At 30.3% G+C, this 16,070-nt stretch overlaps 1 protein-coding gene across 2 annotated transcripts in view; it reads left to right on the top strand.

Moving 5' to 3' along the window:
- Positions 1-1,817: 1,817 nt before the first annotated feature.
- The window catches only part of LOC137931976 (extracellular serine/threonine protein CG31145), a 108,296-nt gene continuing 94,043 nt past the window's right edge, over positions 1,818-16,070 (top strand). For both annotated transcript variants that reach the window (XM_068775498.1, XM_068775499.1), the window contains exon 1: positions 1,818-1,868. The gene's annotated coding sequence lies outside the window, so the exon portion shown is untranslated. The remainder of the gene's footprint in view (positions 1,869-16,070) is intronic.

Consider the following 16,070-nt stretch of genomic DNA (forward strand, 5'->3'; position numbering starts at 1 on the left):
ACGGCCAGGTAGAAGTACAACCCTTGACTGTAAACGTCCTGGCGAGTCCCCGAGTCGTATCCACTGTTAGGGTCGCCACCTTCTCTAAGGACTACTTTCTTTATCACGATTTTGTATGATCGTATGTGATTTTAAGCTCAGTGCATGGTCTAGTGGAATGTTCTTACTTGTCTCCGTGATCGTTTTCCTTCGGTCTTACCAGGATTTAGCAGACCCTTTGGTGATTGCAACAAGTTAATAAATTAGTTTATATTACTTTTTATATTCTTTTTATTTACTAAATAATAAGGTTATTTAGTAAATAGCTGAATTTCTTATTTCGGGACTGATTATACACTAATGTACACCGAATTAATATTTTTGTGAATTTGTATGTAATATTGTATATAAAGGGAAGACGTAAAATTTTTTTATTTACGGAGAGCAAATTTTTGCTGACAGTTCTAAAGAAGCGTCCCGGTTAGTATACAGACTAACTACTTCAGTAGTTTGGTGGGGCGTTTGTTATAAAGTTATATAATATTATAAAGTTGTTATAACATTATCAAGTTGTTAAAGATATCATTCTTGAGAAGTTAGTTAAGTCACGTAACAACCCCATCTTCAATAACCAAGATTGGTCCTTCCAGCAAGACTCAACGTCGGGTCGTAAAGCTTGATCCTCTCATTCCTAGTTAGAAATAACCGTTCTGGATTTCATCAGAGCTGAAGACAGATCGTCATCTAGTCATGGAGACTGGTCATCATTTAGTTCTGATCTTAATCCACTGGATTATGATTTATTGTCAGTTTTATGGAGTAAAGTTTGCTTTTAATGCTTTGATAATTAGTCATCCCTAAAACAATTCATATAATAGGCAGTGAAGATTTTTCCCATAGAAAATATGCGTGCTGCTGTTGATAATTGGTTTCAATGTTTAAATTATTGTATTGCAGCCAATGGAGACCACTTTGAATAAGCTTTTTATATAGTTTTATTTAACTTGCACATTGTAATACTAACAAATGTTGAGTAAAATAACAAAAATGTTGTTTTTCTTTAAAATAATATTTATAGCAAGACCAAGAATAAATAGATATATGTATATAAAATATACATGCTTTTATATATTCATGTAAAGATCTATATATATTAGTATATTTATTTACATCGCTTTGTAACGTCTAGAGAATAAGATAAGAGATATTAATTAAATCATTATTTTAGTGACATCATTGGGTGTTATTATTAAATGATGAAATACAAAATTTTAATTTTTTATTCGGTTTTTAATCCACAAAAATGTTATGACGCAGCAATTTTTATAATTTTATCTAGACAGAATATTATGTAGAAAGATTCGAAAACACAGATTCATAGGAAACTAATATAAATTAGACAATCGAAAACTTCTTAATTTTTAATTATTTTTTTGAGACCAATTTAAAGAAGAAACGCATGTCTGTCTTAATGCAATATATAAATAATGTGTAATATTTCATGGTTGCGTAGTTCCAAAGCATTGCATAGGTCCTGTAGAAGGATAATGCGGTACGTCATCACGGATCTTATACATTGAATAATATTGTGGTACAACTTAGAAGTGACTTCGCTGCTCAGAGTTCGCGTTAGCGGCTTCAGTAATAAATGCGAGGCTGTGTGGACTGCGCGCGTTTCGTCCGATGAATCGCGTACAAATACACGAAAGACTTTATTAACTTTTTAAAAAATCCGTAACAATAAATTAAAAAGATATTACAGTGAAAGTGCTCCAGAAGTTATAAGCTGTTTATTATCTAAGCTGTTTTTACAAATTCTGAAAATCAAATATTACATTAACATTTTGTTTGATAACTACAATATTTTACCGGTGGTCATCTATTCACAGGTTTGTATGTTTACGTACTTATGTGTTATCATTGTTTTTATAAGAATTCATTGCAGTGGTGGTATTTAACGATTTTTGTGTGAAAATTCATTATATAAATACATCTAACAGTGTTTTTGTATATAAAAAGAAAACTTATTTTGTAATTTATAACGTATGCATTCTATATACAGATGTAATAATTATATTTTATAAGACATTATAGTATTTGTTTACAAAAATATCACTTCGAAAATAAGTGTTTATCGTTTTATTTGATGGCTTTTATGATAGTATCAGGAATTAGAAGAAAAAAATCTAGTAATCAGTATTTTAAATATCATGTTTTTTTAACTTACACATATTAAGAAAAACGTGAACAGTAATAATAGGTTTAAATCTTTCTACTCTTCTTCCACGAAACGTAAAATTTTACTTTTTAACATTAAAATTTTGTTAAAAAAATGATATATAATTTTGTTTTACGCATAAATGTGGATACTGCATCTTGTATATGTTTTACATGAAATTACTTTTTATTTATTTTTAAGTATATAAAAACTTAACGTTTTGGATATATATAAAGTAAAAAAAAAAATGTTATCAGTAATTATAACCGTTTTAGACAATAACATATAGATAGCATGAAAAGTAAGTTTTAAATTTAGAGATTGGAATAAATGATAAATAAATGATATAGATTACTTATTTACGTTTTGATCCTTCTTTTTGTATTTTAAAATATAGGTAGTTTTAAGCAGTATTTTGTTTCAAGAATACGTAAAATAACTCTCACACATGATTGACGTTTCAATTTATTATTTGTTTTGTTTGAAGGGGATACATACGTATGGTAGTTAAAAAGTTTAATTTATTTTACGAATTTTTACTACGTTTCCAACATTCATATTTACAACGACAAATTGACAATAGATAAAATTGTAGTATATATTTTTACTTTTCTTCCTGTCCTTTTAAGCGTGTCTAACGACAAAATTTACAAATATTAACATAATTTTTTAAAACTAATAAGAATTATTAAATCAATATTAAATACTTAAACAAGTTTAAACAAGTCTATTATATTAAATTTAACATATGCTTATCGTAATTGTTCCGTTGTAATACGCGCAACAGAAAGTCCTGAAGAAAACTAATAACCGAATCAGTTGTTTCGTTGGTTTAATAGAACATGCAATTATATAATCGAAAGCATTAAACTCGCTACAATAGGTCCAAAGAGCGGCCATAAACATACCGGGCTGTTTACAAATTGTTGCATTACAGGCAATTTCACGATTGTTCGATACGAACTGATTGTTCTAATTATTCTGAATTTTCTTTGTTACATTCGACTGTTATCGCATCTCTTACCATTTCTTGAAAGTTTTTTTTTTTTAAATCTATTGGTTTTTTAACGTACTTTTACCTTTTTTTACAATCATCATCAAATTATCAATGCATCTGCAATATGTATTACGAAGAAAATGGACCACGTTTATTATACTCAAACAAATAAAATGCTTACATAATTTTCTGTAAATGCATTTAATGACTTTTGTATCAAAGTATGGTATATTAAGTAATAAGCGAAAATACCAAAGTCGTTAAGAACTACGATCATAGGTCCCTGGTTTGATTCCCGTTTGTCGGCATACATTGTATTATATAAAATTACCATCACAAACGGTGAAGAAATCCGTCATTTCTTAGGATAAAAAATTCTAAAAATGTACGATGTTTACCAATTGTGTCCGTGTGGTGAGTTAAGGCTCGTACCCTTTGTTAAACGACAGATGTTTCAAAATGTGATGTTCTGAGAAAATTATTTATCATCATCATCATAATATCAGCCGATAGACGCTTGCAAAGCATAAGTTTGCCCCGAAAATCGCAATAATGACCGGTCTTGCACTATCAATATCTAGTGTCTCATAGTAAATGTGACTTAATAGTTTATACAAAAATACTTTATTAATATACGTTAGAAACCATTAAAGGGGTCTAGTAATAATTCCTTAATATAAATCCTTCATCTTTAAGGAATACGAAAGGTTTTTAAAATTGTGTATCTTTCTTAATAATAAAAAATTTATAATCATTCGTTAGATAAATATTCTTAGTCTTGTTTAGTAATTTACGGATTAATAACAGGACTGTATCATGAGGTATCCTCGTAGAATCGGGATGTCGTATGTGTTACTAATGATGACTTACGGCGCTGAAACGTGGCCTCTCACATCGGGCCGCATTGCCCACATTCGCTAAACGAACCATGGATAGGACTGTGCTGTGGAAATTCCTGGACGAATAAAAGTGAACGTTATAGTGGATTGGCAAGTTGAGCGGGCATTGGACAGGCCAAGTAGCGTTCAGAATTAACGGTTGGTGTAGCCTAATGGTGACCATGGCCCAGCAAGCGCAGCGTAGGATATTTATCCACAAATAGACAGACAACTTCATTAAGATGGTTGAAAGACGCTGGACGAGACGCAAGCCACATGCGGCCTCTTTGAACGATTATTTTTGGCTCCGATTGATTGTCGATTTATTTCATTATTTAAATCTAAGTAAACTATGTCAGCTCCCGGGAAATAAAAAAAAGTGTGAGTTATTGTTATTATTGTTTCACCATAAAATTAACGAAATCCAAACACCGATCATAATTAACTAACTGACATCGTAAGTATTATTAGGAGTGCTGTCATATACGTGTGCCATTATATCTATCTTCTATACACATATTTTGTACTTCTGTCATATAATTTCAATTAAAGTATTTATTGTAAAAAAATATTAGTGCTTGTATTAAATGCGTATTAAATTGCCGCTCGCGAAAAAATTCAAATTTAGAATAATGGCTCCAACTATCAAGGAGCTTGGCCACCTCTGATCTATGCTCTTAAATGTGAAGGATGTTCTTATTAATCTTAGTACGGTTGCTATGCAGATTAACCTATGGAGAATATTATTACTGGAGCTGCTGGTGGATTTCTTAATTTTTGCATAACCTGTTTACTATTGTTTGCTATTGATAGAAAATATTAGAGAAAATTTTTCTACGGTACATAGTCGATATGTATATGAAAACTCGACTATGTTCATAAAAACATTGATAAATTCAAGACAAAGACGTTATATATCTTTATATAAAATACGTAATATTTGTATAGACTGTACAATGTACGGAATCAAAATAAATTCCCATGTAATGTCTCTAACATATATAGAATATAAATTTAAGAACTACATTTTTAAATTAGAACGAAGCTTGGCAAAGATTTGCCACTGTTTTAAAGATATTGTTAAAGTGACCACATCAAACAGAACTCGTCTGAGTTTGTCGTTGCACTTTAGTAACCCGTAGCTTTAAGTAAGTAAAAGTATACCATTTTAGGAAATCTTAATCCGATTTTTGTTTATATCAAAATGGGTTCTTTTGGCATTGTTTTCATGATTTATACAAGTTGTCACAGTAACGGATCCTGTGTGGATAACAATATATGTATATGAATAAATACATACTATGAAGGACTTTAAAATATGAAACCGAAAATACGAAATATTTTTATTGTTCTGAGAAGTAATCTTAACTTTTAATTGTACTAAAAATTCCTTTAGTTAGTATCATTCAGTACAGGAGTTAGGTTATGCTCGCGAATTAGTGTTTGTCGATAGAAATTTGCGCTTTAGAAGAGGCTCTTGAAAAAGAAACCTATCATTCAATAAATCACTCATATTAGGTGATATTTAGAAAACGTTTTTTATAGCCTAGCTGAACTGTACTAATGAAATAAAATAAATCCTTAAAAAATTTAATTGTAGTCTAAATATTGTAAATAGTCAAGGTCGTGGTCGTTTGAGAAACGCTTATGCTTTGCAGTAGACGTCTATCGGATGATATGATGGTGAAAATGAAGTATTGTTAAATACTATTATGCTAGAAATAAATAGTCCCTCTAATAATTGTTTTAGTTTGTTCGTTACATTTAATGTAATGGAAAAAATGATATAAAACTGTGGTAGCTGTACATTTACCATATTAATTGGCAATGACAAAGCATAGTTCGTTGACCATAACGTATTATTTCATGTTCCATTTCCAAGGGAATTGTTAGCTATGAAGTATAATTAGGCCCTCGTTGAGTGTTTGCTGAGTATCAGTTGACGCCGTAATGAGTTTGACAATTGTAATTTAATAACAAACACGATTTCCATTCTTTCCATAGTCATTAGTAAAGCAACATTACCTAAATAATCGTTATATACTTTACTTTTGTATTTAATATTGACTTTTAATTATGCAATATATTTTATCCAGGTTAAAAGTGTACTTGCTTATATTGGCTTATATTTAAATGACACATTTGAAGGTGATTATCATGATGATCCCAAGATAAAATCGCAGCCTCTCCCAATCCAAAACCTTAAATTTAAAACGACGTGTATATAAATTATTATTTGAACCCTTGAATAAAGTACAAATTTGTTATTGAGACGCCGTACTTTTTTTTACAACACGAGTTAGATAACGTTGCTTACGAAACCGCTGAAATAACTTGCGTTTTAAATAATTGCGGCTTAGACAACACCGTTTTCAAATTGTTGTAAATAAAAAGGTTTGTTTGATTCGTTCTTCGAATTCCATTTTTAAAATAAAAAAATATTTTAGAAAGCTTAAAAAAATTGTGATGGAAAGACGTAAACGCAGCGAAGCGTGATCTATTACGTAAGAGTGATTAGTATTGTGTTAAACTTTTAGGATTATTTTATTAGCGTAAGAGCAGTATTTTTAGGACATAAATTGCTACTTTTTATTTAAGAATAAATAGCGTCGTGAACAGGATGACATTCAATTGATGTGGAAGCTACATTCAATTCGCTCCACCTGGGGACACATTTGTGTTTGTGGTTGTTTCAAGAGTATGCAACAACAATTACATTTGCCAGCCTTCGCTCGATCGTAGAGGTGCTTCCTGTGCTGGTAACTAACTTAACCTCTGCAAAGGAGGTTTTTTTAAAAAAAATTAACCGGTAAGCTATTCGTATCCCGTTACCCTTACCTTAGTTACCTTTTGTTTTGTTATTTAACAATTGGACATTTATGATTAAGTTTTGCGTCGTGCTAATTTAAATTAAAGAAGGCAAAAAATGTCTTTCTTCAGCCGTTTTAATAAAATAGAATTGTTCGTGCAAAAAGTGATGAGAAATCATGAGTCACTATGTTTTCAAAATGTGTATTGTTTATGGTTTAAATTTACCACGATTACTTCCGCTATTATCGTATAATAATCGTAACATTTGAACTGTTTTTATAAGTAACCAGTGGGTTTATAAAAATTAGGGCCCATTCTAACAAAAATATATTAAGTTATTGGGTTATCAACTTATTAACATCGCTACAACGTAATCACAATGAATAATTTAATCGAACGGAAAAAACATAAACAGACATTTATATATGAAGGTTCTGATTACAGCTTATCGCCGACAAATAAGCTTTACGTTTATCCCTTTGTAGCTTTTACACCTATAACCAATCATCCTATATATAATATAGTAAAACGTAATTATGTTATACGTTAGTAAAAACGTATATACTCGGAGCTATGCAGTAACGTTTATATGACTAAGATCAAATTGGTACACATAAGACGTGTTATTTTAAAAGCACACATGTGGCCATTAATTTAACAATGGTTATAAATCAATTTGTTGTGTTTTTCTTGTGGTTTTAAATATGTTCATTGTAACATAAACTTTGAGTACGACGGTATTGTCTATACACCGTCTCATAATTAAGTTTGAGTGTGAATTGGAACATTTATGAATAGTTTTAATAGCCTCCGGCCTAGTCTATCATTATATAACAGCGCTGTGAAAATAATGAAAAAAGGAATACGACGATTACGGGTCGCATTCAGCACGAATTTTGTGGTCACGGTCAACCGCACCATTTTCAATTGTGTTATTGTTGTCAACATTAAAATTATTAAATGAATTGTGTCATTTTAGATGACGTTTTAATGTTTAAGCAAGTACTAAGATTTGAATATGTATAGATTTTTTTTTGTTTTTGGACAGCGTACTTTTTTAAAATGAATTAATTTTTCGAGTATGGATTTAATCAAGTAGGTTGTTCGTGATTAATTAGTCAACTTAGTTAATTATTTTGTAAGCCGTTTTATACAAAAATTCTAACTGATGCCATTAATTTCATAAACATTAGTCAATAACAATTGTAAAAAAAATCTAAAAAGAAAAATGTTTGTTGAAATTTTATCAAAATTTTAATTTGCGTAGTTTTTAGTCAAGTAATATTTTATTTTTATTAATATACTCACTTTAGTTCTCTTAGGTTTAATATATTTTTTTGTTTTGTTTCTCTAGCCAAATTTAAATGTTTAACTAGTATCAAAATATTATAAACTATTTTTTTTATTTTTAGGATAATTACGGATTCATACTATTCAGTTATTGACAGAAGTTACAGAAGTTATACAACAATTTTCTTTCAAATTATCATTTAGAATGATTTTATATTTCAATAATATAACATATGTTATATTATCATTATCATTTACCCAATAGATTTCAAATAAGATGGTGAAGCGGTATGCATATATATATAAATTTCCGTTGATTATAATTAAAAATTAAAATGTTCAGAAGTACTTTATTTTATCATATACGAGGAGTAGCACAAAACATTCTTTTGCGTGTTTTAAATGCTTATTGAACTGGGGCTCGCAAAAAGTTTAAAATTTCGAAAAATGGCTCGAATTATCAAAGAGCTTGGCCACCCCTGTTATGTACAATGGAGCAGACTAAACTTCTTGTTTTCTTACTATAACTTTTAAGATACCGAATACATTCTTTAAACATTATTATCATTTTTAAGGTTTGTTAAGAAGTTTAACATTATTTTTGTTAAGTCTTGTGTGCGGATCATATAAGATATTAGAATTCACCCAAGGCGGTAGCTTGCTGTTTGTAGATGCATTCTTCGCACGGTAATAAAATTATTAACATTAGCGTGTTGGTCGAGTATTACACATTCAAGTTACGCTCTACGCTCCCTTGTGTTTCCTTAATCGTAAAGCGCACGTTTATATTGTTGTAGTTATGCTATTTCTTAGATTTATAGCCCATTATATATTGACGTTATTACAAATGAAATACGGAAATGAATTTTATCAACAGTCACATAGTTTCTAAAATATAAAGATTTCCATTAGAGCAAATATCGGCAATAATAAAAAATAAATATTTTTTTTTAATAATGAATTTAAAAAATCATCAAAGTTCAATTCTGTATATCAGATATTTATGCAGGTAAAAGTAATAATGTCATATATTACTACCGTATGTTACTAAATACATAGGGCACTGAAACGTGATTGCCTACTTCAGGCTTCATTGGCAAACTCACAGTCGCTCAACGAGTCATAGAGAAGGCTGTGCGATCAAATCAGGAATGAGGAGATGCGTAGACAAACAAGTGTCCGACGTAGGCCATCGGATTGTCAAGTTGAAGTGACAGTGGGCAGTTCATATAGAGAATTGATGGCTGCTGGGAAATAGCGGATGAGTTGATCGACAAGCGTAGCGTAGAGCGTCAACCCACATAGTGGACAAATGATTTTATGAAGGTCATCGAATGACGTTAGATGCTGGCCGCTTCTTATCAGCCCTATTAGAAACCAATGTAGGTATCCTGTGTCCGGAGAAGGAGGCCCTTCTGAAACGATGATGACGGTAATACAAGAAAATATATAAAGAACTAAACTGGAGTCATAATGAGTTGAAGGATGCAATAATAATGGAGCCTAATTTAGTTATACTTTTTTTTTTATCTTGGGCTCTTCCGGTATTCGTATTATGAATTCTTCTTATCACATAAGTTATCCAAAGTGAATATTAACACGAACAAATGATTAAAAAGTAAATAAATATATCATCTAATGTTTCTACGGAGCACAACATTGTTGCTTGCTAGACTGATCTTTAACTATTACATAACTGGCTGACTCCTTACTTAGTATTCATACTACTTCCAGTATAAAGTAATATATTTTTAAACATAACCTCCAAAACGATTTTTTTCGAAATATGAAAATGATTTGTCCTCGAGTTAATATGCCATTAATACCGTCACTAACCAACTAATCAGTAGTCAGTTCGTTAAAGAACAGATGAAATTTCCTTTTTCCTGATTTTTCACGCACTTTAGAATCGTGCAAGCACGCCTCCGTTGCGAATGGTTCCTTTAACGCGTGCCGTCTTACTTGTTCTACATTAATGACTTTAGCTTGAATAATTACTTGAATGTTACTGCAAATGTGTGTACTTACGTAAGTTTTTGGGTATATATTTGAAAAGAATAAATCACCATTACGAATAGAAACTCAATAATTACACAATCCTTACCGCTATTCTCTAAATAATATAAAATATAAATTTAAGTACAGTTCACAAATATAAAGAAAACAAAAAAAAATTATATGAACTTAGTTTAAATGTTTAATATATTAAATCACAAAATTATAAATAAAAAACTTACGAAGATTTACTTTATTAAAATTAAAAATACAACTAAAAAATCTTTATTATCGATTATAATAGACTTTCAAAATAATATCCCGTGTGTCGTAAATTACTCTTTGCTGTCTTACCCTTGGATAATTTCCAATTGTATAAACATTTTTATTTAAGAAAAAGTAAATATTAATTGTACAACATTTTGTTTTCTACCGCGCCTTTTCTATGACATTATAATTTTTGCATTTTATCATAAAACAATTTTGTTGAATTTATGTTTTCGGTATGATATACATTATTTTCGTTTCATTATTTGTATTTAGAATGTGAATAAATATGAAACGCAATAGTTTTAATAACACGGAGTGAATCTTCATTATTTCAGTAGAAAAATGTCCACAGGTGGACATAGGTCTCCTCTACAAATTTCCAATAAGAACAATGGAAACGGCCTGCGTCCAGCGTTTCCCAACGACCTAAACACGAGTGTGAACGAGTAGAATACAGAGTCTCTATCTTTAAGTTGATAAAAGAGAAAACAATACGCTATTTAAATTTATTAAACAGTAAAATTAGTTTTAACAAAGTTTTTATTTATTCCTTCACCTGAATGGCTATGGTTCTCAAAGTAAAACTATCAAATCTTCTCACGACTATGTTGAAACATGATAACCATCACAAAATTGGATGCGAAACTTTTTATCTAGCATGTTTTTGTATTGTTCAACAGTTGATGTTTTAAGACAACTTTGTTGTGCTATGTCTAAAAATTTTTTAAAGCATTCAGAAAGTTGCAATTGCTGTAGATCGACACGTTCAAATACATATAGTTTAATATACTTGAAATATGTTTGTGTGTGATAACATACTTGGAATGTGCAGAACGTACAATGGTTTCAAAGCTAAATTGCCGGGTCTCGACATCTATGGCACAATAAGAAGCATTGACACATTTGCTAGATTAAGTTTAAAATCATTTTATTTTTGTTTTTGTCTGTATATTATATTTATGTTATTATATATTTTATTTGTCTGTATAATGATTATATATTTACCTAATTTTTAACGGATTTGCTGTGAAATATCATAAACATTGTGAATGTTGTAAACACCTTAAATAAGCAGGTGCATCAGAACTTTTTACTTGCGACCGTAGTTCGCGGGTTCGATGCTCACGATCCAATATTATGTAATTCATACTTTGTGCATTAATTATATAGGGTTGCCACTATCGCAGTTTGGTATTATGGTGCATAGCGTCTTTTGGGTATTGTAATACCACAGTGTGATCGCCAACCCGCCTGCCAAGCATGGCGATTATGGTATATTTTCCCATATATACCTCTGGGGGAAATCTATACTTTACTATTATGGTGTGTTAAAAAAACGCTTAAATGTTCTGTTTTTATGTACCTGATTCAGGTGTGTTTTTATTAATAAATAAATCATAATTTCAGTAACATATCTCCCCTTTAGATTTTCAATAGGTAACCGGTCCTATCGCCCTGACACCAGCGTCTTAATAAACCCACTATATGTATGTGTAACCCAAATCTGTAAATGCAAATTCGAAATAAATAAAAATAGATAGCGTAGTTGATTCCTCCCGTGATATCTTCTTTGTTTTCATAAGAGACAATAGCTATGCCATTTTGCTTCATTAAGTTTAGTTGCGCTCGTGGCCTCATCGATTGAAACGCATTTATATTTTTGATTGAGAACGTTTTTATTTATTTTGATATATAATTTTGAAAATATACAGATTTTTGCACATTAACAATATTACACACAGTAATACAAACGTGGTTTAATATGGGAATAAATACATTTTTTTTGCGTTGTTTAGGATTATAAATGAACATCATAGCAACAAATTTCGAAGTTCTTTAAATAGATAAATATTCACTAAATTGTGGTTACGATCGTATTGCCTGTTGGTCTTGAAGGTTATCAGAAGGTTGTGTGTTCAAATCCCGTCGGGGTCCCCAATTGTCGGGTCACCAGGAGAATTGTTTTGTTATATTCTCGACAGCGTTAGTCTAGGTTTTCTCATTCTATCTGACGCCCTGTTAATGTTAGACCTACACTTATACATACACTTTCTTCTTCTGTATACAGTAGAAAAAGAAAGTGAATATTCCGAAGAAGATAACAGAAGAACACGGACAGAAGGCTTTGAAATAGGTAAAGGACAATGATGATGTTGAGGAAATTCTTAAAACGAAAATATTTTTTTAATTTTTATTTGTTTTATATCGATTAACAAAATTGGTAAAGAATAAAATAATAGCCTATGATTATCATTTACACTAATTTATTTTATATTTTCACTATATTCTATATAGTTCTTCGGAACTTAAAATTATTTGGCTATGAATCAAAAACAAGATTTTATAAATTAAGTTGATTCAATTACTATTTGTTAAGAGATTAAAACATTATAATGTAAACATCAAATGTTGTTCGATTTAATTTAAAAAGACTAACTGTTGAGTTTCTGGCTGGCTCGAGTCATCAGATCATCATTCCGAGCCGGTGGTAACTAGCTGCTTATAATGTTAAAATAATTGTCTATTAAAATGAGTGTACATGCCCACTACAATAAAGATATTTTGAATTTTAAGAAAAATAAAGATTATTAGAATTTTAAAAGGTACTTTAAGAACAAAATACATTCGGCCTATATTCAAAGAGATCTACATTCTAATAGTTTGTCGGTACGTATAGAGAATGAATTCAGCCAGCTGCCTGTCAGTGGGAACGCGGGGTCATTTCGAGGCAATTGATTCATCGAGACGCGGCAAATGTCCCGCCATCGACGTATGCGAACAAAACAACCAGCGGAAACGTCGGATTTAAATAATTTGAATATAGAATTACGTTGTGTAATTCTTTTATCTACGTCTATTTGAGATCTGTGTCGTCTAATAAAAAAAAACTTTCAAACTATTTTACTTAACGAACAGAGTAGTAATTGATGAATTATGTTTAGAAACTGTAATATTTAAATAGATTGTAAACAATTTGCTAAACAATAAGTGTAAATAAAATTTTGAATAATTTCGTTCAGGTCGAAAGGATTTAAAGATATATAACGTGCCGGTAGAAGCGGCATGGGTAGAAACTCTACTCGGTGAACCGACGATATAATTAAGGCCCCGGGAAGTCGCTGAATGCAGGCGTCACAAGACTGATCATCGTGGCGACCTACAGAGAAGGCCTATGCCCTGGAGTGGGTGCCTATAGACTAATATAATGATGATGGAGTAATTTAAAATTTTAAAAGTTTTTTTTTTAATTTGAGACTTACTAAGCATACAAAAGATCTAATGTTTAAATTACATTGTAATCGTCCTGAAAATAAAAATTGTTATTATTTATGCAAGGCTAGACATATATTACAGTTGCATATTTGCATTATGTAAGCGCGTTAAGAAGGATTACACAAACATGTTTGCAAAGGTCATTCAGTTACAAAATTATTAATACCGGGGACTTAATATAAAGTCTGCCATGAACCCAACTGTTGCGCTACACTTTGCGTAATAACCGGTGAAATGTTAAAATGGTCACGACTTATTGATTTTTACGTATAACTATTCCTTTTCAGTCTAGTTAACCTGGCATTTGTCTTCGTAAAATAAGTATGATTTAAAAACAAATTTACAGTTTGGTGGAACTGTTTAAATATAATTAAGATTATCCACAAACGTGATAAAGAGTAAAAAGTTTTAAAGGGGTGAGTGTCTAGCTCATTTGCCAACAAAATATGATAAAACTTTTACACCAATATTAAATCAACCAAATACAAAGAGAGATTACTCTAAAATCTGTTATATTAATTAATTTTTTCTCTGGAATTTCACAGGGACATTACTACTGGCATTACAAAGTGTGCAGGGACAGATAGTAAACAATAATTAATTTTAAAATGTAACTGTTAAATTTCGTAAATATTATTTCTGAAACAATTGATTTTTTAAATTGAGTATATCATATATTAATTGACAGCAAATGAACTATACTTTCACCCCTTTTAAGTTTATGCACCTACAATTAGTGACTCTGTGTGAAAATTTATGTTTTTAACGACTTTTTGTTAACTTTGATATAATATTTGTTGAACGTTATCATTCAGGAAAATGTATATATACCGTCATTAACATTAACTGTTATTGTAATTTAAAAGTGGAATATTGTAAATGTACAATTCGTAAAAGTTTTACGTTGTAACAATAATTATATATAGATATTGTTTGTTTTGCTTCTGTTAAAACACGTGTGGAATTGCGGTTATCAACCGCTGCCCGTATGGTTGATATCCGAGTACAGGGTACACTACAATCAGTTTGCACAAAACCGTAGTAGTTATTTGTCAATCATCTATGTTTTTGAATCGGCATAGAATTCGATGTTTGACTATAAATTAAAAAAAAAAACTGTCAATGTTCTGGAATGCCATTTAACAAATAAAGAAAGTAGCTAATATAATAGTCTACGTAGTGTGCAGAACAGACGGCCATTGGAACCATAAGTTTCTGGATTGGACACTATGGATCGTCGAGCGCAATGATGAATGGCGATTAACAAGGCAAAAAGATGACTTTGGTTGTCGAAAGACTTTGGATGCTGGCCATTTTCAACTGGTCCTGTTGGAAATCTATAGGTAAGGCTAAAGCTAAAATAATAAGTGATGATGATGGAATTAGTAAATTAGGAAGACATTTAGTTGATGCTACAATATAGCGATGTATTATATATGTTAAAATTTTTGGGCGTTGTACTAATTTAAACGAGTGTTTTGATGACACATACTATGCGTATCTCAAGGTTACGAAAGCACATGTGACATTTCGTAGTATTTTAAATTGTAAAAATTTTTCGTTACTCGTATATAAAGACTTTTTTTTATTTTTGGAACAGTTTTTGAACATGTCATCATATTATAATTTAAAAAAAAACATTTATTGTTGACCATGTTGATTATAAATGTTTGTAATGTTTCAATTGCGATTTGCACAGTCTTTTAAAATTATTAGGTGCAGTTTGTAATAATACATTTCTTATATTATCTTATTTAATATTATAATAACACCTATGCGATTCATTAGATACGTTATGTTGTAAGTTAGATTAAAATTCACTTTCGAAGTAAATAACAGCAAACGAAAGTCGTCTAACATAAGAGTAATGACGCATTGTACTGGGCGTGTTTGTTTATCACTGTGAACCTACAACATGTATGTGTACATATGTGTAACATCATTCCAGGAACAGATATTCTTGGAAAGATTCAAATCCTTTAGAAGCTATGTACAATAAAAAGCGTTTTTATCATATAAAGGTACTTTACATAAAGATATATATTATATACCCAGATGTAAAAAAATATTTATTTAATTTCTGAAAACAATTATTTTAATTTACATATTTAGTTTCAAAAACCATTCGAAAATAATGTAATAAATTAAGTGTACACATATAAAGTTATCGATGTTGTTAATTGAGCATCAAATGCATTGCTAGTTTAACAATGTAACTGGTAATAATATTGAAATGTATGTTAAGTGTTCTGCAAATAAAAATGCAAAACAAATAAACGAGTTTTTTTTATACGTTTTACTTGTGCAGTTTTGCTTAAGCGAATTTTTATTAACGCAGTTTTGTTACGAATCCAATTTA

Source organism: Battus philenor, unplaced genomic scaffold (assembly GCF_028537555.1).
Source record: "Battus philenor isolate CCGP_79_NKW_IND1 unplaced genomic scaffold, ilBatPhil1.0.hap1 SCAF_9, whole genome shotgun sequence".
Classification (NCBI taxonomy): Eukaryota; Metazoa; Arthropoda; class Insecta; order Lepidoptera; family Papilionidae; genus Battus; species Battus philenor.